The sequence below is a fragment of the Rhamphochromis longiceps genome, linkage group LG22 (assembly GCF_057381845.1).
Source record: "Rhamphochromis longiceps isolate RC_006_pf linkage group LG22, R_longiceps_female_GT1.1, whole genome shotgun sequence".
Classification (NCBI taxonomy): domain Eukaryota; kingdom Metazoa; phylum Chordata; class Actinopteri; order Cichliformes; family Cichlidae; genus Rhamphochromis; species Rhamphochromis longiceps.
Genome location: NC_140577.1, coordinates 1,757,205 through 1,783,690, shown reverse-complemented (window position 1 = coordinate 1,783,690; position 26,486 = coordinate 1,757,205). Strand labels below are relative to the sequence as shown.

Genomic DNA, 26,486 nt, shown 5'->3' with positions numbered 1-26,486 from the left:
GAGTCTGAAATTAGAACCAATTCAGATCACTATTAACTGCAGGTTTTCATTCCTCGACTTCCCTTGAGCAAAGTGCTGAACTCTCAAATGACTGGAGCTGCTTACACCAGATGACTGTGGCCTTCAGCGGGTTCAGTGCCATAATACTCAAATTTTCATTTTTCTTGGCTTAAATTGGCGTTTGTGAGCGAGGCTTGTGAATGGTACCAGGGCTGCTCCTTAAAGCGTGAGTGATTCTTTTGTGCCGGAGCTCCAGATGTGAATGCGTACTGAACCTTTGCAAGCGAAGCTTTAGCTGAGCTTCAATCGACTGAATCGTGTCAGAAAACGGGTTCTGATTCTCGTACTCGGGCCTTTTCAGACTCTACGTGAGCCTCAAAGGTGAAGCCACCGCAGAAGTGCTTTAAACTGCCGGCTTGTTTCTGCCTGTTGGCGTCGTTTCTGGGGCTAAATGCTCCTTTAGTTTCAAAAAGCAATCTTAGGCCTCCCCTCAGTTTTGGGGTCATGGTTAGAGAGGCGAGGCTGAGATGGTTTGGACACGTGGAGAGGACGGAGAGTGGACACATGGAGCTGCCAGGCAGGAGGGAAAGAGGAAGACCTCAGAGGAGCTGGATGTGCTGAAGGAGGACGTGTGCACATTTACTGCACACAATTCTTGTCATCGTTTTAAAAGCACAAACAAGAAACATTCACCTTCAAAATAAGAGTTTCTTAAAGCTTAAACCTTTTACTCTGAAGGCAGCTGTTTTCCGTTTCCACTTTAAGCTTCCAGAGAAACCACAACAAGGTCAAACCTTTGACTGGTGTCGCCTAATGTTTAATAATCTGCCTTAAAGACTCAGAACTGCTTAAATATTAATGTTCTTTATTAAAAGAAAAGAAAACCTGACCAGCGCCGACCAGCTGAAGGTCTGTGATTGGCTGTGATTGGTGACGGCTCTTTACCTTTGATAAACAGTAAAAACTCAAAACGATCCATCTTACGACTTTGAAGGACACGCTCTTATTATGAAAGGTCAGGATTATTGTGGGTTCACCACAGTCACCGTCTCTGCATCTGACACGAGAAAACGTGAACACGTTCACTCCAGTTTTACCTTCGCTCCGCTGACTTCCTGTCAACTTCAGAATTCATTTAAAGATTTTATTGATCGTTTTAATAATGGATTGGATTGATATAGCGCTTTTCAAGGCACCCAAAGCGCTTTACAATGCCACTATTCATTCACACACTGGTGGAGGCAGCTACAGCTGTAGCCACAGCTGCCCTGGGACAGACTGACAGAGGCGAGGCTGCCATATCGCGCCATCGGCCCCTCTGACCAACACCAGCAGGCACGCACGTTCACACGCCTGTCCGAGCACCGAGCGCTGCTCATCTGATGACCGTCAGTATTCCAGGATCCTGTGGAATGGCCCACAGACCCGTATTAGCACTGTGTGAGCTGTGTCCACATTCAAGCCTAATGAATCTTTGTGTTTTTGTGCCACACTTCAACGCTGTCCTGATAGCCTGACCCTTGACCCGGTGGGTAATCAGAGGTTACCAGAGTAACCAGGTATCCTCCTGACAACAGAAAGTCTACTGGCGAAATCAATCGTCCATCCTGAACTGTAAAATCTGTAAAGTCCTTTTTCTTTTTTTAAACTGTAGCCGAGTCTTTCTGCTTTGCCGTGTTTGAAAGCAGCTGGACAGAGCTTTTTTCTTCTTCCTGGTTGCCACCCTGCAGAGTCGCGCTGTTTGCAGGTCAGTGTACTGCAGGTATTTGTCATAGTGACCTCTTTCTCCGTCTGCAGAGCGGCTGTTACAGAAATCTGAACAGACAGTCTCTGGGTTTGTGCAGAGAGCCGAGCTCCCGCTGTTTGCTACCTAACATTCACATTAATATCTCCGAGCCCGTGCACGCCCCGAGTGTGTGTTTCTGAGTAAAGAGCCATTAAAGTGCTCAGGTTTTACTCCACGGCACCTCTCTGTCACTTCTGCCAGTCAAAGGAAGCGAAGGGGCTTCAAAATAAGAGTGAGCAGGGCTGGCTCGTCTTTTGTCAGGCGGCACGGGTCTAAAGACAAACATCCCAAATGTAATTGCTTAAAAAGACATTTTTAGCGGTTTGCGTGCCGTCTTCTCGAGATTCATCAAACGGCGTCTGAAGAACTGTTGAATTTAGTCTAATGGGGCGCGTTTGAAAGCGTCTCTGCCTCACAGGCTGCTTTTCCTCCATTCTGCTTCATTAGACGGTGTATATACAGTGGAAAACTCACAGGGAAGATGGGAGAGGAAGCCAAATGTAAACTTGGACAGAAAGCCCGTCCAACACAAACAAAAGTGGCATTTTGTACCTTTGCTGTCCTTTGTTCCCGGCCTCGCTGTGGCATGTGTGCAGTTGTCAGTCTGTATACAGACACACAGGGAGGTATAAACTTGGGCACAGAGCAAGTCAAACTCTGGTTCTCAGTTTCCTACTTCAGCTTTTAATGTGGTCGAAAATTCCACGATTTGGTGACGTGCAGACAAGGCATAAACCACAGGGACTATTTATAGGCTCGGGCAGCAGTGCAGGGCTTGCACCATCCTGCCATTTCTCCGCCTGACTCATCACCACGACAGGAAATGAACTTCTGTCTTTCTTCGCCGGTCACAGCAGCAGATGGTTTTCCAAATCCATCAGCCACTCCTTGCTCTTTTACTAGCCAAATTAATTTCATTTAAATGTTTTTTTTTTTTCCAAACGGCGTGCAGGCCCCTGAGTGGCTGGTTTCTTGCCAAACTGCCAGAATCACCAGCGGAGCAGAGAAACCTACCAGATGTAATCAAACCGAGCCAGTTTGGCAGGTAGGAACATCACTTCCTGCTCAGCGCAAGTCTCTCATTTGCATCGAAACCCAAATTACCGAGTACACCTTCGGTTAACCTCTTCCACCCCGGAGGTCCCCGGAAGAGTCTGTTATAATTCACCGAGGAGGCTGGCGTGATTTTAAAATGGAGGCTGTGCTCCAGGATTTATTTAGAGTCCGGGCTTAGTAATCTTATTGTTTGCTCACTCGTTGTTTCAAGGCTGCTATTCTCTGGCTCGTGTAAAGTAAGGTTGTCGATATTTGATGGGGTTTTGGAGATGTTCCCTCTGGACTCTGGATAAGAAGCCCAAACTGGTTCGTTTTTACCTTAAACGTTGTTTTTGGTGGAAAGCCGAAGACTTGAGGGGCAAAACTTCTGCTGTTGGGCGCCATTTGTTTGATGCATAATTGTAAATACAAATTTTATAGGGAGTTTGTGAAGAGGCGTCCTCAGGTGTCATTCAGACTGTAGAGAAAAGGGTTGTTTATATTGTATTACCTTTAGCCTCCGAATTATAACAACCGAATCCACTAAAACCAACAAAAAACCAAACCAACTGCTGGGCCGCCTTAAAATTCTTGAAGGTAAACATGTTTCCTGGTTTCTGAATCTCAGGTGTGTCTTTGTCCCCTCGTCCCCATCCGGCCACCAGAGGAGCCTGGCTCTGCTGGAGCTTTCTTCCTGTTCAAAGGGAGTTTTTCCTTCCCACCGTCACCATGTTCTTGCTCATAGAGGTCATCTGATTGTTGGGGGTTTCTCCCTGTTATCGTTGGGTCTCTGCAGTATAAAGGACCTTCATGTGACTGTTGTTCTTTGGTGCATTACAGGTAACGTTGGAAAAACATGAACAAATTGTGTTTGGATGTAAAAGAGACTCGTTTCTTTCTAATTGTAATTTGGACAAAAACAATTTAAATCAAACTGAAGGAAACTGTTGGTGGGATTTTCATTACGTTCTGATTTAATTTAACCAAGAAAATTATTTGAACGCTAATCAGTAAAAATATTAAACGCTAAAATATGAAGTGAACTAGTCGACGGACCGAAAGAACAGCAATTTTTATAATCAGTTAATAATTTGAGGGGTTTTTTTTAGAGCCAAACTTATTTCCTCTCAGTCCCCTAGAATTGGCAATCTTTAACCTTTCCTGACACTTTGTGGATAAAACGATGATTTAGCTGCAGAAAAATGGTAAGTTGTGCTCATTTAAAGTGTTACCCCGACACGTGCAGTGATCGGCATGTGTAAGAACGAGACGAGCGGCCTCGTGCTGCATCCTCCCGGTACGTGCGGGCCGGTGTGTTTTCATCTGCCCAAAATATGTGCTCAAACTGGCTGTTGGTATCAGCCGGAGGGGTTCAAATCAAAGCGATCGCTTAGCCGTTCACAGCCTGCCATCAGACTGCAAACTGGGTGTTGAATTAGTGCAGAAAATAAAGATGAAGTGGAAGTGAAGGTCTGACCGAGGCCTGTTAAACCTGACTTTTCTTTCATCAGCGCTTGCCGCTCCGCCACCTGTCTCCTCCAAACCGAAATGACCTTCCCACTCCAGAGCGCAGTCACTTTCCTCTGAGTGTCGGAGGTTGAAAACTCATCTGTTCGAGAAGTACCTCGCGTCCTCGTCTTGTTCCTCCTCAATCATCCACCCGTCTCCAGTTTCCTCCTCCTCCTTTCCACCATCCTGAAGTAAAAATAAAATCCTTCCTCTCCTCAGCTCCGCCGTTTCCAATTTTCTTTCCATTTCTCTCGCTCTTCCAAGATTGTTTAATAAGGCAGACTTTAACCTTTGACCTCTCTGTCCTGGATCTAAGGCTCTGCGATGTGTCCGATGGTTACATAGCAGCGTTTAGCCGCATTCGGGGACTGAATGTTCTCGTTCCTCTCAGGTTTTTCTTTAATGATACGAGCTGAATACCTTTCATATTTCTTAGAGAACACATTCTTTCCCCCGTGAATCAGAAATACTGCTGATTTTCTTTATTGAACCTACATGAAATGCATTATGAAAGATTATTATCGTACAAATCCCATTAATGTATTAGAGTCAGAGTTAACCTGAGCAGTTGTGCTGTGTGAAAGTGAGTGACGGTGTTTTTTGATTGCTGAGACTTTTGAGAACATTTTTCATAGACAAAAATCACACAGCGAGCATCAGGTGAGGACTGCAGGGGGAAACTAGCAGACTTCAAACAAAGTCTCAAACCTTTGGTGTTTCAGGGTCTGTTTAAAATGTTCGTCTGAGTTTTAAGGCTGGTGAAAAATCTTAATGAGGGTGGACGTTAGGACCTCGGTCGCACAGACCCGCAGACCGGTCAGCAACCTCCTGTCGCTAGGGAAAAATGCGTATCCCTCGTGTGATTTGTGAGTGGTTGCTGGCTGTTGCTAGGGGAAGCTGGTCATACAGAGAGCGCAGCACCATAAAACCTTGTCGTGATTGCTTTGGTTGCTAGCAGGTCACTGACTGGTCTGCAAACATTTGCTAACTACTTGCAGTTAAGCTGGGAAAACACAAACTGGAATTACACATGCTTCTCACGGTTTAACTACGACTCGCTGAGCAGTCAAGTCAACATCTTCACACTATGGGCAACCACAGCCTTCTGCCACGTCTGGCAAACGCTGAAGGAGTAAACAGTTGTCTTTGGCAACCTGTTGTTGAGCAGTTGGTGACCTTTATTTAACCAAGTCGCTGGGTGGGCTGTGAAAAGGCAAAGCGTGTTCAGGACACGGGTAGAGTTAAAACGAAATATCTAAAGTTCTGATAACGGTGTCTCAGACCACGCTGGATAAACGCTGCCCCCGGTGGTGAAGGTTTCTCTTACTTTTGCAGGGCTACCTTCTTTTAATGGCCGATAAAAAGCTGGATACTGAAAGTTTGGACGTGAGGAAAAGTGAGATTTTGTCGGAGTTGTTTGATTTTTATAAAGGCGGAAGTTTCAGCTGCATTAATGAGTAAAGCTCAGGCCTGCGGAGCAGCCTGTGATTGTAATCTGAGTATTTCCTCTTGCCCTCGCAGAGCTGAAACGCATTCTCATCGTCCTTTAATAGTTTTGCCAAGGTTGATGTTGGTCGTCTGTTCTTCTCTGCATTGATTTCTGCTCGGCTGCCTCCTCCTGAGGTTTGCAGACATGCATGTTTGTGCTAACGGCGCTCCCCGCTCCTCCTCCCGAGTTTCCCACAGTTCTCTGCTTCACCTATTGAACCCTGCCACCAGCCCAGGAATGGAGCAGGGGGAACGGCAGGAATGTGGCTCCCACTTTGAGCCAAAAACACAAAACAAGAAGGGCAGAGCTCAAACGCCCCGCCTCCTGGGAGCCCCAGATGCCTTTCCATTGGCTCTCCACTGTAGGCTGACCACCTATCCTCGACCCTCATTGGTTGCTTTTCCATCCTCACTCCCTGCTGCTCTCCAGCCTATCAGAGCGCACTCATGCTGTTAAACTGTGTGTGTGTGTGTGTGTGTGTGTGTGTGTGTGTGTGTGTGTGTGTGTGTGTGTGCCATCACTGTGATCCTTACCGACAGCACCGAGTTGAGTGTTGCCTGATTTTTAACATCATTGTGTGATAATTATCCTGTAGCTCAGGACATTGTTCTGTATTAGCTCCGGTTAGCGTCTGTGCAGCCATATTAAAGCTGACACACACACACACACTCACACACACACACATTACACACACGCTGTAATAAACAAAGATATATTAAAGCATAGGAGGCAGGAAGCGAGGCTACTGTGAGGCTTGTGCAGCGTCGTGTGCAGCGCGACATCGAAACCAGGCCGAACGTACGGCTATAGGCCAAGTTTTCACACTGCTATTATTAGCCTGCGCTTCATCCTACAGGGGAAGATGATAAAGATAAGTCGGGTCAGTCGGCTGTGTCATCTGGGACCTTGGCTGATTTTCCTTTTTTTAATGTCACAATGCAGAGACTCAGAGGTTTGCAAAGGGAGAAGAAGCAGCAAGGAAGCAACAAGAGAGGAGGTCAGAGGTCAGCAGTTTCCTCTGTTTGCAAAGGCAGGACAGCCTTCTCTGATTTAAATAGATGTTATACATGAAAACAGACACTATAGCAGTTAAAGAACTTCTGTTAATGTTTAGAAAGATTATATCGACCTATCAGACGCGTCGGTCGGAGGCTCTGGTTCTGTAAAGAAAATGGTTCCCAAATGAAACTGCTCACAACAAGTTTGTGGATTTATTTTGGGTCGCAGCATCATGATTTCTAGAGCGAGAGAGAGAGATTGCTGCTGAGGTTTTCAAACACGCTTTTGGTGCTTCGAGCACCTCCCCATCAAGGCGAGTGCCATTTAGATCCATTATATTCAAAAGAGAGCAGCCCGTGTCTCTAAATGTGTAACTCGCACCAAAACAGCCTCAGTGGGTAAGATGACAGACCCGAGGAACAAGTGCAGGTGTGATGATGTGGTTAACAGAAGCAGCTTTTTAATGGTAAGCAGGACCTGCTCTGCTGTTTCTTATATATAGCGAGGATGAAGTTTAATGTTTTCATCTCCTGTATAATCTGCGAGTCTCTGAGCTTCTGTACTGAATCATTAACATGCAAGATGATTCCAATTCAGTTCAGTTGAATTGTTGTGGCACCAAATCCCAACAACAGCCCCCTCACACCGTTTTGTATTGTAGTACAGAAAAGCCCCAACAGTCAGACGACTGCCTACAGGCACTCGGCGACAGTAGGAAGGAAAATCTCGTGGAGGGGCGGCCATCTGCCGCAATCGCATACTCAGCCCAGCTGCAACTCACCACACCAGGTTAAAAAAGTTGCACAACCTGCAAGAACTGTATTTAGGAGCTAAGGTGCTGACAACAACTGTTGCACGTCGCTGCTCACAAGGCACCGCAGGGCGCGTTTAAAATGGTCCTAATGTCTGTTAGCCAGCAGCTTGGACTTCAGATTGTTCGAAACACTCAGTCTCGACGTCATCGAGAGGGGATATCCCTAATATGGTCATCTCAGGCAAAAAAACTCCGCCCACTTGAATGATTGTTGTTCAAACGTTGTGTTTTTAGGTATCAACCAATCAAGAGATGTTTTCTCAAAGGGGGAGGAGCTAAAGTTACTGGGACTGGCTGTCTTTAAGATGAAGACCTTTGACTCGTGCAAAGCTTCTGTAGTCCAAGGATGAAAAATGGAGTTTGAGCAGAATGAGTAGTTTTTCTAAGCTGCACTTTTATCGGCTCATTCGTGTCCACCAGTGGAAAAAACCTCATTTTGTCCTCATTATTGTGGCTGCAGTCCACAGTTAAGAGGACAGATGTCTGAAGTTGATGTGTGGGTGAATGCTTTTCCCTCTAAACATTAGTTTTGCAGGTTTCCAGCTAGCTGCCTTCATTTAAAGTGCTTGAAGCGGTCATGAACAAGCTGTCGTGGTACTGTGGGAACTTTCTTTCTTATAAACGGGAGAACCATCTGTACCGAAGGCGCTCGCGCCTTTGGAGCCGACTCCTCCACAGCCGAGCCAGCAGCTTTCAGCCATGTGTGTCGCTGCTGTCGTAAAGTAAACACGCTGCACTAATGTTCATATCATGCTATAGCACGTTCATGCGTCAGCAGGAACCTGGCGGCGTCAGTACGGCGGGACGCGCCCGTGTTTGCATCAATTCAAAGTAGGAAAAATGGCAAATTTGTGCATTTTAAGTGGCATAAAAATGTACAGGAAGCCCAACATGGGACATTTTTGAGGGGGCAGGGAAACATCTGCAAAAACTCTGAGCACATCTGGAGGCCAAGTATATGTAGAAAACCTCCACAGATATTCAGCCAACTATCAAGTGAAGCCAGCAAAGTCTTGCATTTTAAGTCAAACCTTAAAAACAAACGGGGGACTTTAGGGGCAGGAAAACATCTGCAAGCCTGATTTTAATTAGGGAGGTACAGATCACCGTGTTTTTGGATGTTACTGCATTATTAACAAACGCTGTGATAGATGGAGCGCCTCACATTCAATCTGCTCTTTCTGCCTTTAAACCAAAAACAATGAGTGGAGCTGAATAACAAAGACGCCGCAGATTTCATTACTGATCTGGACGGCGGTGAAATCCCCCTCGAGTTATTGGTGAGGGGAAAGCAGAAATCTCGTGTTGCTGAGGACTCAATATGTCAGGTGACCGGTGCTCGACCGAGCTAATAACAGGACGGGACAAAGAGGCGACGAGCTGAATAAAGAGCGAATAGGAAAAAAAGAGGCTTCCCCACCTGCTGAGAAAGTAATAAAAACAGACACAACAGCTGTGACTGATCTGGAAACGCACACACAGTAAAAACATCTAATAAGGTTTCATTGATTATATTATGTCTGTGCAAGTGTGCAAAAGGCTTACCGGCGCACGCACACAACGTGCGGTATTAAAGTGTGCGGACAGCTGCAGGAATCCTGCTTTAATTGTGCAGCAACAATAAAAAGTTGAGCAGACCCGTCAGCGTCGAGCTTTTCATTCACGTCTCCAGAATAACGGCTGGAAGAGGAGCGAGGTGTAATGTGTAATAACAGCAGCTTCAAATGTCAGCTTTAGAGCCGGCCTGTAAATCACTCCAGTGTAAACCCAGCTGACTTTTAAAGCCTGTATTTGTTTATCTTTGGGCAAACTGCCAAATCGGCCAATTCGGCACGCTGAATTAGCTGTTAGCATTTCCTCGTTGCAGCATTCCCATAAATGTACAGACGGCTATCGGCGGATCGCCTTTTTATTATGGGGAAATGTGGTTAGAAAAACATTCTTTTGTGTGTGATTTCTGAGTGGAGAGGTCACGTGTGCTCCTCTGCATCCTCGTGAAGCCCGAAGTGGTCATCTGAAGTCTGAAGATGTTCCTCCCAACAGCTCAGCCATCATTTATTACAGTTCATGGCTGCTGGAGGCTAATCCCCAAAGCCTGATTGGAGGATTTCACTGATGTGAGGAGCTTTCGGTTCCCTCTCTGTGAGACTTACAGCAGTGTTTCTTGATTGAAACAAGGTTTGTTTGGTTTATTAGTTGCTTTGAAGCAGATCACAGAGAGATTTGTCAAACATGCAACACAGACTCATCGTCCTACTGTACGCGGTGTGATCTTGTTTGGTCACTTTCCAGCGGCCTGCGCTCAACCAGGAAGAATTATGAAAATTCACCAGAACCTGAGATATCATCTTCCTCGTGAGAACCTGATGTCTGCTTTCCACAGAGCTGTGGTTTGGTGTTTGGTGTGCTCTGCAGCTCGTGGATAATAGCCTGCAGCGCAGATGAGCAGCAACAGGGGGGATAAATAAGTAAGCACACTCCTTTTTAACTCTACACCCCCAGATTATTTCACTTTTCAAACAAGCGGTTCACTAAAACCTGCACTTCAAAACGAGTGCAGCAGTACTCGGCACACTCTGACGTGTAAATCAAAATGTCACTTTAACAGGTTCATCCCCAAAAACCCAGTAAATGATTGAAATGTGACCAGGATGTCATGTCACAGCCGCACGTCCACCTTTCACGGCCAGATGTCAGGTGTGCAGTGACAGTGCGGCCACATCTGGCCCACCCAACACTGGCTAGAGTAACAGGTCTGATTGAGTGATGGGTCCAAGTCACGGTCAGCATGCACGAGGTCGTCAGGGGGAGGAGTCTGCAGCCACGTGTATCAGTCATGGATGGGCCTCCGCAGAGCCTCAGCATCCTGACAGAGAGCAGAACAAAAGGCAGAAACATCCAAAGAAGAGCTTCAGGAAGTCTGGAGAAATGTTCCTGAAGATCCTCTCAGAGCTGACAGAGAGCTGCTCACATCAGATACTCATTTTAAAGTTAGAAGTGCACAAACTCTGTTTGTGTCTCTGATGTTTAAATCACAGCACCCATTTCTAATTTTCCACCAAACATCAAAAATGAGGGGTGACTCAGGACTTTTGCACAGTGCTGATGCAGGGTTGGGCTGTTTATGGTTTAATACAAGTTTAACATAAGCATTTATTCTGCGATGATGGGGGTCAGCCTGCCCTGCATGCCCCCGTCGGTGGTGGGTATGCAGGGTAGAGGTCACGAATGCGAGCGGCTGAACGAGCTTCCTCTGGAGGATGGCTCGGCTCAAAGACGGATGAGGACTTCGGATATCTGGCGGATGCTCGGAGAAGCTTTCCCGCCACACAGGAAGCCTCCCGGGTGCTTCCCTTTGTAGGTTTTCTGGGCACGCCCAACTGGGAAGAGACCCTGGGGTAGACCCAGAGCCCAGTGGTGAGATTATGTATCTCATCTGTCCTGGGAATGCCTGGAGATGTCCTCCCCAGGAGGAGCTGGGAAGTGTTTCTAGGGAGAAAGGATGTTTGGAATACCCTGCTCAGCCTGCTGCTGGTGTGACTGGATAAGTGGAAGATGATGGATGGAAACATGTTGTAATTTTATGGTGATGCTTCTTGGGCTGAAACAGAAAAAGTATCTTTTTGGGAAACGGCAAACACGAAAAACAAGAAGGAAAACCGCTCTGTCAACATGATGGATGCACGAATGCAGAATGTGCAGCAGGAAATTTGTTAGCTCTTTAACACAGCCTGTGTGTGTCTAACGCAGACACGAAGCCCCATCTTTAAAAACACATCACATAAATCGAATCCACGCATCAGGCTTTTGTTTGGCAGCGTTTCTCTGGGTTCGACTTTAAACTGAAATCCTTGCATTTTATTTCTGACTAAATCTGTGTTAGTCGAGTAACCGTGCTGGGGATTTTCCTTTTCTCCAGGCTAAAACCTCTGAGGCGGCCACCAAAAACACACAAACTGTACATCGGCCTCACAGTGGGAGCTTGATCTAAATACTCGTGGGCTCAGGACAAACTGTTCCACAGGTCGCCGCCACAGATTCCAGCACGCCGGCCGTTCTTTCGGCGATTAACGCGGCTGTGGCAAGGTTCAAGCTCCAGCTCAGGTTTGCTAATGAGCGAACAAACAGCCTCTAATAGGGCTGCGAATGCATAAACACGCTAATGCGGCTGGTAGAAGTCCGACTGGTGCAACGCGGTGGTGCTGCCCAAGCCTGTTACTAACCAATTATAGGACCAGCATGGCAGAGCTGAGGATTGGGTGAGGAGGCGGACGGGAGGGGGAGGTGGGAGAGGAAGAGGAGAGGCTCATCACCATCACTGCACATGCTCAGTGTGGCTGTGGCGAAGGGGGTGTGGTGCTATCAAAGTGTGTGTGTGTATGTACATGCGAGGGGGGGGTGAAGCAGGCAGTGGGTGGGTGTTTGACTCAATTCCTCCTCCTCCGTCCTCGGGGGATCACACGTTGTTTGTACTGTATTTTTGCACCACATGACTTGCAGATTTTTTCTTTTTGAAGATTTTTTTCCTCCCCCCCCCTTCACCCCCTCTCCCGTCCCTCCCTCCTCCCCTCACTGAGCGAGCGGCGTCTTGCCAGGCAGGAAAGGCAAAACAGCTGTGCCGGTGCCGAGCAGTTCCCCATTAACCGAGGAATTATGCAAGCAGGAAATTCAAATAAGATGCAGATGAGTGGAGGAGCCAGGCTCCAGCCGAATACCTCTCCCCCTCACAAGAAAAAACCCGACGAAAGCCTCCAGACTGCAGACTAACCCGACCCCGCAGTCTGGTTCCAAGTCCGGCGACTTGTCACCATTTTAACAGTTTGTTTCCCCACATCCGAGCGGCTCGCACTGCTGCAAAAAATGACATTAATGAACGCGCTGGAAGGAGGCAAAAGAGTGTGGCTGTTTAAATACAGAATGTGTAATGTTTTCACACCATTTAATCATCAACACATTAATCTTGAGACATTAATTAGCTAAAACACACAAAAACCACGAGCAGCGAGACTGTCAGGCGCTCTTTTTGTTTTTTTTAACACCACGATCCATCTGGATGAATCCGCCGGATTACCGACGAGGCGGAGGGGAGGGAAGAAAGGGAGGTGTCACATTTACACGAAGGTTAATATGGAGATACAGCAGCGAAAGTGAAATGAAGGGGGTGTGTTCGCACCCACCAATAGGAGGCGAGGAGCGCGTGACGTATCGGCTTTCACTGCGAGAGTGTACACGCTCGCTGCTCGCCCGGGGAGGGTGCACAGATTAATGTGGATGTTAAAGGCCTTTAAAGAGCGCTTAAAGGAAATGAATGATGCTGCTGCTTTCCTGCACACGGCCTTTAAAGGGTGAGACGTGCACGCCTCCGCAGCACAGATGCTTTTCCCTCATTGTTGTTTAACATGAACACATTCAGCTCGTGATCATTTCTCTTATTTAGATGAATCCAGCGTTCAGATGCGGTACAGATAATGTACGACGCAGATGTAGTCACGGTGGCTGTCGCGAGCTGAGCTGGCTGCTTCCCATGAAGCTAATAAGATACACTCATTATTGTTCAGTTTGTCCAAAAACAAAAACCCTCAGCGTGCTGAGAGGAGAGTCCATCTGTTAGGCGAAGCTCCGATTCAGGAGATGCGGTTTTGTCCTGGTCCTGGAACTCTGGACCAGCTCTGGATGCTGGACCAGCTGGGGTGCGTGGGACTTTCCTGCATGTGTTTTTTGGATTCTGGGATGTCTGTGGGCATCGACCCTGATGTGGATGTTTGGTCCCAGCGATCGGGCAGTAAGGAAGACTCGTGGGCGTTGGCTCTGCTGACCCTGATTGTGTGTTTACACCTCTGCGTTCGTCATTATTAACCTCCGGCTCTCGTCCACTGCGTGTCTTTGTCTTGTCGTCCTCCCCTCACCCCCCACCTCCCTGAGCCTGGAGGTGTCTTTCCGTTAAAAGGGCATTTTTTCTTCCCACTGTCGCCAAGTGCTTGCTCACAGCAGGTCGTTTGATTGTTGGGGTTTCTCCTGCAGGGTCTTTACCTATATAAATAAAATTGAATTGATGTGAAGCTGAGGGTGGAGGGCTCGGTGTTCTCAGGATCTCAGCTCTTCACAGATGTTTGTCATTTGGTTTCATCCAGCAACGATCTCCAGCTGGGGCAGCTGGGGTGGGAGTTAGCAACTCTGAGTCCAGGGACGAGGTTCTGGAGGGTGGAGTGGGAGTTTCCCGGTCGCTGTGTGGGGATGTTGTAAACTTCTTGGATGCTCTTTTAGTAAAATCCACAACGAGCCATGTTTTTAAAAATCTATTAATTCTGTTAAAAAGGCACCAACTCCAAACAAGTGAGAGGTGTAGAAATGTAACCCCTTCCAGCTGTTGTGACGGGCGAGTGGGTTTACCTGTACGCACCAAAGCTGTTTTTCATAGCAGGCTGTAACATGCTTATTTGTGACACTTGGGAGTGTTTGGGGGTCGATGTTGGACCTGAAAGATGTCCCAAACCTGAGCTCCTTGTGTATTGTTGTGCATAAACAAAGCATGTGTATATTAAAGTTGGGTTCTGGAGAGCAACAGGGGACTGGATTTGAAGTAATGCCAGGTTAAAAAACACTGGCTGCTTTGGGATATTTCCATCAGTGTCCATAAACAAAGCTAATGAATAGAAATAGAAATAAATATTCTGTGCGGCCTAAACTACGTCAAAAAAACTCCTGGAGAGCAGTGCAGCTGTGAAAGCTCTGCCTACTTTTCTCCACACTCAAAGTCTGCGAAAAGCACATCAGCAAGCTTTATCTAATGATCTGATGTCAGAACTGGAGCCACGTAATCAAATCAAGACATACCAGAATCTCAAGACAAACTTGTCAGCTGTACGACATCACACAGGAGAACATGAAGACCAGTGACGGGCCCGCATCGCTGAGATCTCTTTAGGCATGTTAAACAAACCTGAACCGAGTCTGCTGTGGGGCGTTTGCATTCCTCCGACGAGCTTCCCGGTGTTTGACAGATATGAAGATGAAAGACAGATAGTCTTTGGAGGCGTGTTTCAGGAAGAGCTAAAGCAGGAAGGAGTGCAGCGAATAAATGAAGTCCTGTTTGAATCCGCGTTCACAAACGCTCCGATTTCACTGAGAAACGTTGAGCTTACTGTCTGTCAGCAGGTCTCGTGTCACCGTCGTTGTGTGGAAATCCCCACAGTGTCACTAATATGCTGTCATTAAGCCAAAAACAAACACAGCTCTTCTTCACTTCCTTAAAACTTCAGATTTTTGCCACATTTGATGTTTTTAGCCGAGTAAAGTAAAACAAAAGGTGAAGTCAGAGAGCTGTATATCAGAGTTAATTCCCTCTAAAAGCAAACTGGAGTTGCTGGCACGATGAAGCACCAGTCAGACTGGTGGAGCAGATTTCAAGGTGAAGAGAACGCCTGTCAGAGCTCCTCGACGTTTCACCGCCGTGAAAATAAGGCCGTGTATTAAACATCCTCCTTGGATTCCTGAACATGCTGAGAGTTATTCTGTGCTTCCTGAAACTCTGCTCTGCAAACCGGCCGGTTACTCCGAGGATCGAGTTTAAGCAGCCAAACTTGCAGGAAGCTGCAGTTCCTCTAATGGCCACTTGGTGCTGTTTTACAGCAGGGATTGATGCTGGGGCCTTGGCTTCCTGTTCCTGTTGCCCGTAACCTCCAGAAGCCATCAGGCCATGGTTGTTGAGCCGAGGAGTTCCCAGTTTGGGTCGCTACCAACTCCTGAGGAAAAATATCCGGATCTTTAGCTGCGAGATGTTCCACTTTCTGCACCGGCGGCTCTCCGGCTGTGTGCTCGCTGCTCAGTGCCGGGCAGGTACTGAACACCAGGATCACGAAGGCTGGATGGAAGCTGAGACTGAAGCAGGCCTGACAGCAGTGATGTCACTGATGTTCAGTCATTTTATTTTCATGTGCTTATGCAGACGTGGCTGCACACAGGTATAAAAGACACTCATCAGATAAATGCAGTTTAAGTGTGGGGGTGTGCTGTTCTCTCTGCAGCCACAGGGAAGGGGCGGTTACTGGATGTAACTCCTGGTCTCCGAGCATGTGAGCAGCTCCCGTCAGTCTGCGGCCTGCTGCGGTCTCTGTTCCCACCCTGCATGAGCTGCAGAACCAGAGCTGAACTTTAAAGAGGCTCCGCAGAACTGCACATGTGGAGAAAACTTTCTGTAGCTCACTGGCTTTAATCACACCTGTGCTAATACTTCCAAAGACAAATTGTGTCTTTGCTAAAGGATGTTTGGTACCCAGAGTCGTCTACAGCTTGGTGGGTCAGAGTTTGCACCACAAAAAAAGTGGGTAGCAGTTAAACAAATCACCCATCCATCCATCCGCTTATCCTTTTCAGGGGCGCAGGGGGCGCTGGAGCCTATCCCAGCTGTCATAGGGCGAGAGGCGGGGTACACCCTGGACAGGTCGCCAGTCTGTCGCAGGGCCAACACACAGGGACAGACAACCATTCGCACTCATATTCACTCCTATGGTCAATGTAGATTAATCAATTAACCTATCCCCACAAACAAATCATTCATAGTTTATTCTAGAGGATGTTTAATGTTAACGCCAGTTAAAAGTTGTTATGGTGCCACACACCACATGCTGGCGCTGCAGCGCCCCCTGTCTGTCTGTGATGGGTTACCATGCGGATGCTAACTTGCTAGCGTCAGCTGCACTCTGTAATCCAGCCGCGTCCTGTGTGCTGGATGGATCTGGCCGTACGGTCGACCTCGGCATGTTGCTAAATGAGTGCAGACAAAGTGGAATTCAAACATTACTTTTGTGCATGCACTGATGGCGTGCTCGCCGCACACACCTGGACCTCTCTCCCGCTGCAGCCGGCTGATCTTTCTTGCACTGCAGAAATTACTGTGATTCAGTTTTAATAAAACAAATAACAAGTGGAGCTGTGGCGCTGAAACGAACCTCGTGTGAAACGAATCAGAGGACATTGTTTCACAGGAAGCAGCCCTGCACCTTCAGATCTGTTCTGCTGTTACTGTAAACAGGAATCTGCGCTTTAATTGACCCGATTGATTAAATTCAGGTTAGGACAAAAACAGCGACAGACAGACAGACAGACGCCCCCTCAGTACCGCCACTTCAGGAGAAAGCCCACAAAGCTAATTAATTGGGGCCGACCGGCTGATTTGCATGTTTTGTAAGCACTAATTAAGATATGCAAAATATCCAGATGAACGCTGCCGCCTAAATATATTTTAGGCGGCTCGGCGGCACAGAGGTACGGACGGCAAAACAGACGGAGGCCGCGTCCTGCGGCGGGGCATTAATCCGAGAGTCGCTACGCCACAGCAGCAGGAAGTGCAGCGTGTAGGGGAATTCATCCCGGTGACACTTTTATATTAACAGAGCAGGGACGGCCGAACGTGTCGTGGAAGGGTTAGGGTTAGTGCACACGGGCAGGTGTAGAGCCCTCGTAGGTGTGCACGAGTCAGAGTCTCAGAAACTGAGTTTGAGAGCAAAGAGTCTGAGGAGGCTCCGGTCCAACAAGCTCAAGCTCATTCGTGCAGATGACCTGGGCGACGGTTTACTTAGACACCAGGAGACCTGGGACGCTGCATGCAGAGGAGCAGTGTGCTTTATTATCATACACGTCACTCAGACAGCACAGCCGGCCTTCTGAAGGTCTTTCAAAGATTTTCTTTGGTCTTGGGCTGCTTTTTCCCTCCGGTCTTTGTACCTGATCACCTTCACTTAGCTCTGCAATTTGAGTCATTCAGGCATGAAAAGGATGAATCGGTGTTGTGTCTACACAACAGAAGAATTGTATCTTTAGGCACTTTGTTAGCAGCAGCCTGTCACAGAAACACATCATTTGTTCTCATTTCTTTAGTTCAATCTGTGACAAATACCAAAGATAATACAGTTTGACAATAAATAGTGTTTTTGCACCAACAGGCTGATTCCTGAAGAGCTGTTAGCTGAAATGTTGGCATATTTCAGTGTCCTTAAAAGTTTAAAGAAATCGGAGGACAAAAGCAGTGTCTGAAGAAGGTCGGCTGTCAAGAAGCCAACCGTAGGGAAGGGAAACGGGAAGAAAAGGCTGAGGGATGAAAGTTACAGAAGGACAGATAATCGGAGGAAACGGGGCTGATGGAGCATCTGTGTGAGTCATCTGGGAAACACGGTGGAGGCTCCGTCAGGATTTGAGGCTGAATTTCAGTCGGTGGTGTCGGAGCTCTTTTTACAATGTCTGGAATTATTAACACAGAGAAAAGTAGCATCGCACCAGAACCTTCTGGAAGGTATCGACTGACAGCAGCTCCCTTTTTCCTGGAAAGCGTGGAGAACTGTTCCCGAAGATGATTTCAGGAAATGATAAGGAAGCTTGTGTAAGAGAGCTCAGGCCAACACGCCGCACTCTGTTTTGCTTCTATTTCCATATATGTATGCACACGTTACACAAACAGCCCATTCATTTGTACAGGAGAGCACAAATAAACACAGTAAGAGTGGAGATGATCACACACACACACACACACACACTGGTCCCAGAGCTGCTTCGTATCAGGTTGGTGATGGATGGAGGATGAGGTCAGTCCTGAGGGGGATCCAGACTCTGTGGAAAAGACCTGTTGTTGTCTCTGAGTGTGTGTGTGTCTCCCTGCTGCGCTGCAGTCCTCTGATGATCTCATCCACTCACTCGCAGAGCTTTAGCAACCTACACACAGGCGCTCATCGCGGGGAAAATGCTGCCGGTGATTCCCTCTTAGAGGAGCTTCATAATGTTTCGATGTTAATCTGTGACCAGGCTGGCTGTGAGTAAATAATGATTATATTAAACATGAGTCAGACTTTGTGCTGCACAGAAAGCAGGAACGAAAGTTTCTAAAGGTCAAAACTCCTGAAACGAATAACGCTTAAAATCAGGTACGCTGAACCTGAACGCTCGTCCTCTGCTCCTCGTTTCACCGCGAGTGCAGAGCGACGAGCCGGCTGCCGTAAACGCCGTCGAGCCAAAGTCTCATTTTGCTGATCTAAACGCGAGGCGTGATGCAGAGTTGGGGCCAAAGTTTCCGATGGGCCTAACCTCCGCTAACCTCCGCTCTGTGCTCGTACACACGTATCCAATTTCCTGCCAAATACTGAGCTTGCTGTGCAGCTGAGGCTGCGCTCCAGTGCTGAGTGAAACTGCAGTATTTCCTCCGTTACTTTGCACGAGCAGCAGGCGCCGGGCTCGGCCTCAGAGCGAGGGGGGAGGAGCTCGGAGTACCCCTCCTCCACTCCTCCACACTGGAAGGAGTTGGCTGAGGTGATTCGGGGATCTGACTAGGACGCCTCCCGGGCGATGGCGGTCAACCACGTCCTGCGGGGAGGAGACCCCGACATGCCAGAGGAGATCATAACTGTCACCTGACTCGGGAACGCCTCTGTGTCCCGCCAGAAGAGCTCGAGGCCCGAGCGTCTCGGTGTCAGAAAAGAGATGGATGGAGGAGCTTGTTGCTCCACCCTCTCGTCCAACATGGCAGCGGATAAAATGCTAAAATAAAAGCTTCACAAACCTGCGGGCGCCATCACTGCGGCTGGCACTCTGGCTGATTCTGAGGTCTTTACAGCAGCGCTTTCACACTGTGAACCCTGCAAAACAAACTTGTTTCTATATGAGTAAGGCTTTTTTTAGTGCATCGATCCACGCGGCAGAAAAACTGCTGAGTGCAGCCTGTAGTGAAGGCTGGCTGCTCTTTAGCTGCTGTGCGTCCTCCAAACTCAGGCTTTACCTTCAGGCTGAAGATGAGGATTCAGTGTGGTTAATGCAAACCTGAGCACGGCACTAAAATAATGCAAACACACACACACACACACACACACACACACACACACACACACACACACTGAAACAAACCAAGGACTGCTCACTGTTAAGCTGCAAACCCTGATGAAGCGCGTTTACGTGTGCAGGCGGGTTTCAGCGATCGATGATTGCCTCCTTCATGTCTCCTCTTCCTGTTCCTTGTCATTGGCTTGTGCTCGTGCGTGGATGCTAACGGCCTTAACTGTGGGGTTCAGTAGTCACGCACAGCCTGGCACAGCTGATTGGCTCTGTGGTCCAAGTCACGCCATCGTTTGTGTTACATTAAGCTCAGGAGAACCTCTACCGGACAGGAAGTCTGGCACCGCTTCCTCGTTGCACTGCCGGGCGTCTCATTTGATCTCATTTGATTGAGCGCTGCTGAGCCGGGGTTAACTGTTTCTGCCACCTCCCCGCCGTGGCGACGCTGCGGCCTCGTTAAATTAAACGAGCTGCGAGTTTTCCTGCCGAACAGTCGTCTGCAGAGCGCAGCACAGCTGCGACAGCGTGTGGCAAAGGTAGATCACCTGTGGCCTCAGTCACTGCTGCTTCTATATATTTCAGATGTTTAATGGAGGGAGAGACGCCCCCTAGTGGCAAACACAGATATCCTGTGTATTAAAACTGAACATAATGAGCGAGGAAAGAGAAACAAAGTAGCCCCGCCCCAAGGCGCCCCCATATTCACTCTGATTGGACTGACTCTGGAACAAATCCAGCTGAACAAAAACCAGATTGAGCGACTTGATGCAGTTGTTAAATAGGTTTTGTTGCTTAAATGTGTTTTGCAGCCCAGGAAACTTCACATAGAAATCTCCTGCACTTAGAAAGTAATGAGGGTTCGGAAATACTGTAAAAAATAAAGAAAGAATGCCCCGCCCCCTGCACACAGACGGCCTGAAACTCAGAGTTTTGCATTACTTCAACTGATGTGCCAGAGGGGTAAACAGTTTTTCATACCAGGCTGTAAACATGTTTGTTCCAGCATGACTGACTGGTGGAGCCTCCGGTGGCCGTCAGAGGAACTGCAGCTTTGTGTTGGCTTCATTTCTCCGTGCTCAGGTTGCCGCTCGGTCTCTCCTCTGATTCTTATTTTTTCATTTATTTTTTCTGTGCTCCTCTCTCTCCGTCTCGCTCTCACTCCGTTGCTTCCTCCCTTCTCGATTTTGGCATGTTACCACGGTAACCCACTGCCTCCTTTATTGGGCCAAGTTGTGGTGCAGTTTTTAAGGCCCGTGCTGGGTTCAGACCACACAAACACAGTCGCACAACACTCAGGAACACCTGCTATCACACTCACAATCATCAACACCTCAACATGATCTGTTTGCATCTGCCATCCACACACACACACACACAGACACACACACACACACACACACACAGACACAGACACACACACACACACAGACACAGACACACACACACACAGACACACACACACAGACACACACACACAGACACAGACACACAGACACACACACACACACACACACACAGACACACACACACACACACACACACACACACAGACACACACACACACAGACACACACACAGACACACACACACACAGACACAGACACACAGACACACACACACACACACACACAGACACACACAGACACACACACACAGACACAGACACACAGACACACAGACACACACACACACACACACACACAGACACACACACACACACACACACACACACAGACACACACACACACAGACACACACACAGACACACACACACACACAGACACACACACACACACACACACAGACACACACACAGACACAGACACACACAGACACACACACACAGACACACACACACAGACACAGACACACAGACACACACACACACACACACACACAGACACAGACACACACACACACACAGACACACACACACACAGACACAGACACAGACACACAGACACACACACACACACACACACACAGACACACACACACACACACACACACACACACACACACAGACACACACACACACAGACACACACACACACACACACACACACAGAGACACACACACACAGACACACACACACAGACACAGACACACAGACACACACACACACACACACACACAGACACACACACACACTCTCTCGATGTGATCCATCTTTAGTTTTCTCTCACACTTGGCTGACGTCTCTCTCCTCTTTCAGACCCCGCGGGAGATTACCCAGAGTGCTGCTGGCCTGAGCTTCCAGAAGATAAAGAGGAAGAGGAGAGAGAGGAGAACGGACAGAGTTCGGAGGAGGAGGTGGAGCCTCAGGAAGAGCCCCTCCCCCTCCAGTGAAGCCCCTCCCTTTAGAGGAAGTGCAGTGAGTACCAGCTTTTTATGTCACCATCCCACTACTGCTCACTACCAGAGGTCATATCCCAGAATGCATTTCATACCCTGAGACCACACTGTACCGTTACCACTGCCTGCTGCCCATTTTTTCATATCGGTCGGTCATCATCTTTCCTTCCTCTGTTTCTTGCACAGATCTTGTGGACACATTTGTTGCTGCTTTCTCTGATGGTAAATGTGCTTTCTGTCACGTATACATGTTACCCTGCTGGGCGCTCATACCCGCCTGTTAATTCTGCTGTAATTAGAGCAGACGTAGCGTTTCTGAGGAGCGCACTGATCTGACCGAAAGAAGCCGCTCTCCAGTTTTTGTGAGGTTAGTTTTGAAGATGCGTTGCAGCGTTTACCAAAAAGCATCTGATGTTAGCGTCTCTGTGCTCATAGCTACCAACAGAAGTGACAGTGATGATAGTAGCGTGAGCTCCACCTTGTGGTTCAGATTGGCATTGCATGAGAGTACAGCGCGGACTTGTTTCCAGTTCGGTTGACGTCTCGGACTCTTTGTATATATTCTTTCATTTAAAAGTAAATTGGGCTCCAACACATTTGGTGTGAAATTCACGTGTGTGCACCTGGTGAAGGTGCGTCTGCTCTTTCGTTTGGGTTGCACTTTAGTCATCGTGCAGCTCTCCACACTCGCACAGTTGTAATTATTCACACTGATTTGTGGTGTGGTTCAAAGCCGGTTGTGGATCACTGCATACATTTATTGATTAAACAGGACAGCCTCAAATATAAATTTAATTGGTTAGTTTATAACGTGTGTGTGTGTGTGTGTGTGTGTGTTTACATATCTTTGCGGGGACCAACAGTCCTTATGGGGACGAGGAGTTTTTCCCTATAAGTTTGAAGACCCAAAATGTGGTTTTAGTTTCAGAGTTCGGTTTGGGGTAAGGGTCAGGCTTAGGCATTCATTTTTCATGGTTAGGTTTAGGGAAAGCATTATGTCAATTAGATGTCCCCACAAAGATATTAAGACAGAGAGTGTGTGTGTGAGTGTGTGAGAGTTTTCCTTTTCTGAGTGAGGTTCGCCAAATGTTGTGGGGCTGTGGTGCGGAGCTGTGTGAAGTGTTGAAATCTCGTGTTGCTTTTCTTTCTTTTTGCCAGTTTCTGTCAAGTCAAGTTTGATTTTAATCTGAAGTTTAACAACAGCATTAAATTTAACGCCATCTTTTGACGGCGGTCTCCAGGGATGCGATCGTGTCCTCGTATCATTTAAAAGCACGTTCTGCATCCAGAAGAAGCTCAGGTTTCATCTAAAGCAGCTGACCACTGCTGTCACTAACTCTGTATAAATTAAAGTTAGAAATCAGAAGCTTTTTGGACCCAGTGCAGAACGATGGTCCGGTCTTTATGTTTTTGAGCTCCTCACAGCGGCCTCTCAGATTAATTCCAGCTTTTCAAATGTAACTGTTCGCTGATGTTCAGTTACTGTTAATAGAAAACAGAGAACATCTTTTAGGTCTCGAACTAAACCGTCGCCTATAAAAAGTTAATGTATAAAGTCTAAAGTCATCTTCCTGTCACTGGATGGACAAACGTGTGGATCATTTACTTTGGTGTCAGGAGCTGATGTGCTGCTCAGCTCTCTGTGGGAAACTGTTGATCTGTAGTAAAATGTGCCGCAGCCTGAAACATCACAAATGAGTCACCAATCCTGCGGTCGCATTAATTCACTGAGCGCTCTGGTTTTGATGTTACCGGGGACAATGGCGAACTCTGAGGTTAAGGTTTTAAGTCCATCTTAAAAGATTTACGTAACTATTTTTAAAGCCCGGTAGAAATGCAGCCACATAAACTAGTGCAACAGGGGTTTTTGGAAGAGTTGTGCTTGCATAACGCGCATTCAGCTCATCCCGGGTCGCAGTTTCCTTCCACAAACTGCTCTTTGCACAAGTGATCGCAACATCAAAAGCATTATAATCCAGAAATGCACTTTATCGATCCGATCAGCTGTTCATTGCACTTCGTACATTGGAATAAACGTCAGCGTGGGTTGCATGTCCGCCATTACCTGCGAAAACCAGAAGTGACATTAGGGCTGGGCGATATGACCCAAAATTCATATCTCGATATTTTTTTAGCTGGATGGAGATATAAGATATATATCTCGATATTTTTTTTAAGCCATAAAGTAAGAACAAAAAGAGAGTTCTTAGTCAAAGCTGTGTCCCAGATGTCACACAGGCACTTTTATTAACATACAGCACAGATGTACATGAAAAATTACTCAAAATTAAATTATGAGCATTCATTAAATAATAATGCTCCATAAATAAAAGAAAACAATGTTGTTTTTGTGCTAAACAAAGAGCTCACAATTGTGCAGTCAAAATGTAAACTAAAAGACGCTGAGCGTAATAACAAAGACAGACAGATTTCACAGCAGCTCTGTTCCCAAGTTTTACTGCGTGACTGACAGCCTGGAGTTTGAAATCCGCTTCATAACCACGTCTCTTACAGGTGCCATTTATGGTCCTTATACACACACAAGGTAATATTACGTTGATGCACAGTACGTATCACTCCGCGAAGCTCCTCGGTAGCCGTAATGCGCCGACAATCTATCAAGCGGTGCAGCTCCATAGCTTACCAAAGTCGTACTCAAACATTTTTGACAGATTGCTGAGCGCCGTGTTCCACATAAAATCGGTTCGCGGCCATCAAGCACAACCAGAATTCATACATAAGGCGCGCTGTCAACTTTTGAGAGAATGAAAGGATTTTAGGGTTAGCGCTGTTAGCTCGTTAGCATGTTTAGCTCGTTAGCACGTTGACGCCGTCCAGCCCCACGCATGGGGCGATGCGCAGTAACTCGTTAACGGAGATTTGCCGTGTCCGTCTTGTCGCTGCCTGCACGTGAAGCGATGGGGTAGGAGGGGGAGTTGTCTTCAGTGAAGGCGAGGCGGAGTAACGTTGCGTAGAGACAAAAGTGGACGAAAGAGAGGCAAACTTGCGGCTCCACAACTATAATTATAACGTAACATAGACTATATCGATATAAAGGATATTGTCACATCTTATATCTCGTATAAAAATATATCGATATGTTTTAAAAACTCGATATATCGCCCAGCTCTAAGTGACATCACTTTAGGTGGGAAATGGAGTTTTGTCCCCTACAGGGTCTTTCAAAGGTTTACTGTTGTCATGTTTGACTTTCTGTACAGTTTCTCAGCTTTGAGCTCAAACTGCACTGTTGGAAATCTTTTATTTTAATGCTGTTTTTTGGAAACTGTGCAAAATAATATTTTAGTTTTCCTGCAGTTTACAGAAATGAGTGCATCTGAAAAATGAAACTATGAAGACACTCCAGATGAGTTTGCTGTGGTTGGAAACTGTTGTGTGCCACTTTTTTGCATTTACAGTTTCAGGGTAAACCTCTGAAATCTCTGTAAGTAGAAATATGTGTAAAAAAACCAAAAACTGATTTTCAATTTTTTTGTAGTTTGTTGAACTTTTTGTTTTTTATGTAGTTACTATGGACGTAATGCATACATGTCATTAAAGTTTGTGATGTAACGGTTGTGTGGATGTATAGAAACGTGAAATGCTCCCATAAATAGCACCACAGCAGGTGAAAATACAAAGATCAGCTCTGGCAGACTGGGTTGTATTGTGGCTTTAAAGGGTTAATGTGCTCTGTCCCTGTTAGATTTAATTACACGGCTGTTTCTGCATTTCTCTCTTTTCTTATTTTGTATTTTTTGCATTTCATTTGTGGCGTTTCCAGTCCTCCATACAGGAAGACTCGGCAGAAGTAATCATATTTCAGAGGCGACAAAAAGGTGAAAGTCGAGTTTGCTTTACTGGGAAAAAAACCAACCTCGGTGTGAGAAACAGCTCGTCGTCCTCGGCGTTCGCCCCGTTTTTAAAGCTTCTTTACAGAAATCGTCTCCTGGTGTCACCTCTCGCTCATCGGGAAGAGAAATCAAACCCAGCCTCACATCGCTGGGCTCTGATTGTCCCTCCGGTGTCCTTCAGTCCTTCAGAAAGTGAAAGAGGAGGGCGATAAACACATCTTGGCTGAATTCAAGGCCTCGAGAGGCATTTACTCGTCCTCGCTGCAGCCTGTGCAGGTCTGACTGCGTGCCGGAGATTTCACTGTAAAACGTGTTTATTCTTCTTCTCCTGCATCACTTACTAATCAATTCCCCGCTTTCTTATTCTGCTCATGTATAATTTACAGGCTTTAATTTGCTGTGTTGATTTAAAAGCAGCGTGTGGAAATCACTGTAAAGGCAGCCGATAATGCGGAGTGTGTAAAAGGAAGAGGTGAAGAGAGGAGATGGAGGGGGCGAGTAATGGACAAGGACTGGAGAGCACCTCCTGGAGAGCGCAGACATGTTTTTGGACGAGAAGGCCGAGACACCTTTTTGTACTGAAAGAGAAAAAGTCAGAGGGGCACTTTGAAAAGATGTGACATTTAATTTCCCAAATTCAAAACAGAGGTCCTGTTTTCTGCAGGATCGCCTCTCCGGAGTCTAAAAGTGAGGAGGAGAAGGTTTGAGGGGGAAGAAATGATATTTGAGAGCAGAAAGAACAAAATGAGGAGGAAGGAGATTTGACACATGCAGACGAGAGAAAAGAGCAGCGGGACGGCGAGATGAGCGAGGAGACGCCGTAAATACAG

The 26,486-nt window shown here is 47.1% G+C and overlaps 1 protein-coding gene across 2 annotated transcripts in view; it reads left to right on the top strand.

Moving 5' to 3' along the window:
* The window catches only part of LOC146643049 (zinc fingers and homeoboxes protein 2-like), a 129,300-nt gene that overhangs the window by 16,326 nt on the left and 86,488 nt on the right, over positions 1-26,486 (top strand). For both annotated transcript variants that reach the window (XM_085395675.1, XM_085395676.1), the window contains exon 2: positions 21,663-21,821. The gene's annotated coding sequence lies outside the window, so the exon portion shown is untranslated. The remainder of the gene's footprint in view (positions 1-21,662; positions 21,822-26,486) is intronic.